This window comes from Hyaena hyaena, unplaced genomic scaffold (assembly GCF_003009895.1).
Source record: "Hyaena hyaena isolate Hyena2069 unplaced genomic scaffold, ASM300989v1 scaffold_330, whole genome shotgun sequence".
Lineage (NCBI taxonomy): Eukaryota > Metazoa > Chordata > Mammalia > Carnivora > Hyaenidae > Hyaena > Hyaena hyaena.
Window position 1 is genome coordinate 854,374 of NW_024080961.1, and position 4,965 is coordinate 859,338.

The 4,965-nt window shown below is 43.8% G+C and overlaps 1 pseudogene; it reads right to left on the reverse strand.

Moving 5' to 3' along the window:
- Positions 1–712: 712 nt before the first annotated feature.
- LOC120243092 lies at positions 713–882 on the reverse strand (annotated as a pseudogene).
- Positions 883–4,965: the final 4,083 nt, after the last annotated feature.

Genomic DNA, 4,965 nt, shown 5'->3' on the forward strand with positions numbered 1-4,965 from the left:
CCAAGCTCTGAGTTGTCAGCACAGAGCCCCATGTGGGGCTTGAACTCACAGACCATAAGATCATGACCTGAGCTCAAGTCAGACGCTTAATTGACTGAGCCACCCAGGTGCCCCTTCAGTGTGCTATTTTAAAGCACCTGCTTAAAGCTGGGCCCCATGCCCACATGGGGACCCAAGAGCCAGGGACAGTTCGCTGCCCTCAAGTTGTTCACAGATGAGCCGGGAGTGGGCACTAAAGAAAACATCGAATGCAGTGTGGGAAGTGCAGTGGCGACAGATGGCTTTTCCTACAGGGAAGTTAACCTGGGGGAAGGGCAGGGACATCGTCCTGAATGCCTGAGCCGATATAGAAGGAAGACGAGGAGCAGCCAAGTGAACAGGGCAGGGAAAGGCAGTGAGGCAGATGGATAGCAGAGCTGAAGGGAAGGGGAGATGCAGCATGGTGTTAGGGGGGCTACACATCTAAGCTGGGGCTGCAGGAGCTGAAGGCCCAAGTCAAAGAACCGAAGATGAGCGAGAGGCAGGCAGAGGCTGGGGCTGGAGCCCCGCAGCTGGGGCTTCCTCCTGCTCCCCATTGGAAGGCTTTCAGCTGCTCCTATTGTCGCTTTAAATAGATTGTTTTGAAAAATATATTAGAAGTAGTAATATATTTGTAAATTGCATTTCATCTAATTGCATTTGATCCTTACAACACTCCCTGGAGAAGCGAGTTAGGGATTATTTTCCATTTTATGGAAGTGGAAAGCGAGGCTCAAAGAGGCAGCATCATTTACTCAAGGGTCACATGACCCCCGTCAAGCATTTAAAAAAAATTAAAAATTGTTTTAATATTAAGACTTCCTAATTATACACTTGATCTTAGCCAAAAGGCCGAGAAGCGATTGGAGACTTCCTAATTATAAAAGCAGTGTGTGTTCATGAGAAAAATTGCAAAACTGTAGAAAACTATAGAGAAAATAAAATTCATCCATAGATCCACATCAACTATTACCATTTTATTGTGTTAACTTTCAGTCACACACACACACACACACACACACTACTATTTACATCACAAATATAAATTTTATAATTACATATAGTACGTGTAGCTATTACATATCCTATATGTATTCCATATATATTTTCATGCATTAGGATTTTGTATCCTGCTTTTTTCACTTTACAGTTTATCATAACCAATTTTACATGTTTTTAGATAGTTTTAGAAGATTTTTAATGGCCACATATCCTGATAATTAATTAATTTTTTGCTCTCAGAGAGTTTTAGATTGCTTCTGATTTTTTCCGCTCATACAAATATTGTTTAGGGAACATTACTATTACCTTTGGATAAATTTCTTTAAAAATTACTGTGTAAAAAAGTATGACCCCTTGTAAAGCTTTAAAAAAATTTTTTAATGTTTATTTTTGAGAGAGAGAGAGAGAGAAAGTATGAGTGGGGAGGGGCAGGGGGGGTGGCAGAGGATCTGAAGCAGGCTCCACGCCAACAGCACAGAGCCTGATGCTGGGCTCAAACCCATGAACCGTGAGATCATGACCTGAGCCAAACTTGGACGCTTAACTGACTGAGCCACCCAGGCGGCCCTAAGCCTCTTTTTTTTTTTTTTTTTTTTTTGAACGAGAGACAGATTGTGAGCAGGGGAGGAACCGAGAAAGAGGGAGACACAGAATCCGAAGCAGGTTCCAGGCTCTGAGCTGTCAGCACAGAGCCTGACGCGGGGCTTGAACCCACAAGCTGTGAGATCATGAACTGAGCTGAAGTTGGAAGCTTAACTGATTGAGCCACCCAGGGGCCCCCGCCCCTAAGCCTCTTGATACTTGTTGCCAAACCACTCTTCAAGAAGGTTATGCCAATCTGTTCTCCTGCCAGCTGGGCATGCCAGTCTTCTCTTTACTGAAGTGTTGCTGCCCTGAAGCCTCTTGTGAGGTAACTCAGCTCAGGGTTGGGACTTGCAGTGTCATTGCGGTGATGCAATGACAATACAAATCCCTATTGTAGTGTATGTGAAGATGATAAGCAACAGGCATATCTGTGGGTCTGCTGTCCGGGGGGAGGGCCCCCAGGCAGCTTATAGACCAGGATGTAGGGACAGAAAGGTGACCATCTAGAGCACCCCAGCCTGGTCAGAACTTTAACAGGGCCTGGCTGGCATGTGGCAAGAGGAACTGGGACACATTGCCTTTCCTTTCTGGCACTCAACAAGTATGACTTCCTGCCCAACGAGTTCCCAAAGGCAGGGTCCCTTACCTCTCGCTGTTTCACGAGGGGGTTTTTTAAAGCTTTGTATAAACATAGGAAACAGAGATTTGTGTACAGAGGTAGAGGAAAGCTCTTTTAACCAATAAATCTTGTGAAATGAAATCCATCCATCTGATCCTAAATCCGGTTGAAAGGGATTTTAATAGACTGGAGGGTGTGTTTGATCACTGAATCTTACTTTGAATGGAGGAAAAAGTGTTGTTTCCAAGAGAGAGGGATAAAAAACACATGACAGTGATTTTTAAATTGCAAATCATAACCTTTACAGTATAAGTTAGAAGTTTAGGTAGAACCGCTTTAGTGGCTGTGATCTTTCTGAGCTCTCCAGAAAAGCAGAGTAAGAAAGTATGACTCGTTCTAGATCAAAGGAGTTCTCAAAATTCACAGTCACATGACCCTTTTACTCTCTTAAAAATCATTGAAGACCCCAAAGAGTTATTTGTGGAGGGGTGTCCGAAGTATTATGTTCAAAGTTAAAACTAAGGATTAAAAAAAAGCACTTGACAATTCAAATGATAACCCACAAAAGGTTAACATAAATACATATTGTTATTTTAAAATAGTGATAGTTTTCAAAACAAAAAAAATCAAGTGTGAAGATTGGCGTTGTTTCACCTTTTTGCAATATCTTTACATTTTTTAAAAACGTTTATTTATCTTTGAGACACAGAGACAGAGAGAGAGAGACAGAGTGTGAGCAGGGGAGGGGCAAAGAGAGAGAGGGAGACACAGAATCCAAAGCAGGTTCCAGGCTCCGAGCTGTCGGCACAGAGCCCGATGCGGGGCTCGAACTCACAAATCGTGAGATCATGACCTGAGCTGAAGTCGGACGTTTAACCGATTGAGCCACCCAGGCGCCCCATTTTTTGCAATATCTTTAATGTCTGGCCCACCACAATCTCTTGGGATGTGTGGTTTTCACTGAAGTATATGAAGAAAATCTGTCCTCCATGCATGTATAGCTGGAAATGAACAAATTATCTTACTAGCCTTTTCAGGTCGTTATGCATGTTCTTTGATATCATACTCCCTCAATAAGCAGTAGTTAGTTAAAGCAAGGTTGCAGTGTGGAATCTGAAATCATATCAATGCATTTTTCATTCTTTGTTCCGTTACAATGAATCGGTCTCTCCCGCACTCTGAATGGAGGTTTTTTTTTTTTTTTTTTTTTTTACCAGTGAGAGATTTTGTAAAAGCATGCATTGGTCGTTCGGAATATACTGTTTTGGTGAGCTGTGTAACGCTTCTCAATGTTGACATATTTTTTTATATGGTATCAAAAACTTCCATTCACTAATTTTACCACCAAGCTCATCAGAAAAGCCTTGGGATATTGGGAAGCTGTCAAGCTCACAGTGGTGGATGTGGAGTTTTCCAAAGATTTAAAATTTTTGTTTAAAAGCTCCATTTCTATCACTGGCAACAAATCCTGTCAGTCGGTTTCTTTGACGGGACAGGCTCACTTCATTTCAGAAAATTTCTGCCAGATCCCCAGTCTGAGTAAGCACATTTCATCTGTCAGTGGTTCTTTTAAGCCAGAACTGTGTTCCGTTTTTCTTCCCGCAGCTCGGACCTGTCACAGAGTGCCTTTCATCAGCCATGTGCCTGGCATCCGAACTGTGGCCTTCCCGACCTGTCACACAGCACATTAAAGCACATATACTCAAAAGTCAAGAGTAATACAATTAATAATAAAATTAATAATGTCTGCCACTTCATCAAGAACATTCTTTTTTAAACATTTTTTTAAATGTTTATTTTTGATAGAGAGAGACAGAGCACAAGTGGGAGAGGGGCAGAAAGAGAGACACAGAATCCAAAGCAGTTCCAGGCTCTGAGCTGTCAGCACAGAGCCCTACTCTGTGGCTAAAGGCGAGGAAAATATATCCTCCATGTTGTCACGGACCTACCGTTCCCTGTCCCCCACAGCAGCCTCATTTACCGACTCGTCTGACTTCATGAAGCCTTGAGTGTGTCATCTCTGCCCAGCCCTTGGAAGAGCAAAAGCTTTTTCAAGGTTTATCTTCTCCGACTTGGCAAACCACACACACATTAGTTGTTTAATCATCCTGTGGTGGCCAAGAAGACAGAAATAAGTCTGCCCGACAACATTTTACAAAAGGATCACTATGTTGCCTTAAGCCCATTTGAGAACTGGAGCTCCTGGGGCGCCTGGGGGGCTCAGTCGGTTGAGTGTCCGACTTCAGGTCAGGTCATGATCTCAAAGGTCGTGGGTTCGAGTCTCATGTAGGGCTCCGTGCTGACAGCCCAGAGCCTAGAGCCTGCTTGGGATTCTGTGTCTCCCTCTCTCTCTCTGTCCCTCCCCTACTCATGTGTCTCTCTTTGTCTCTCAAAAATAAATAAACATCCAAAAAAAAAACTGGAGCTCCTTGGGGCACCTGAGTGGCTCAGTTGGTTGAGTGTTCGACTCTTGGTTTCAACTCAGGTCATGATCTCACGGTTGGTGAGTTCAGGCCCTGCGCCGGGCTCTGTGCTGATGATGCACACTATTTCTCCCTTTCTGCCCCTCCCCAACTCACGCTGTCTCTCTAAAAATAAATAAATAAACTTAAAAAAAAATAAGTGGGGCTCCCCAGCCATGTTGCCAGTGGTCTCTATGGGCATGTGCCCTGTGCAGACGCCACTCACTCCTGGCCCCACACAGACCAAAGGCACTGGCACCTCCGTAGCCATTTCCACCT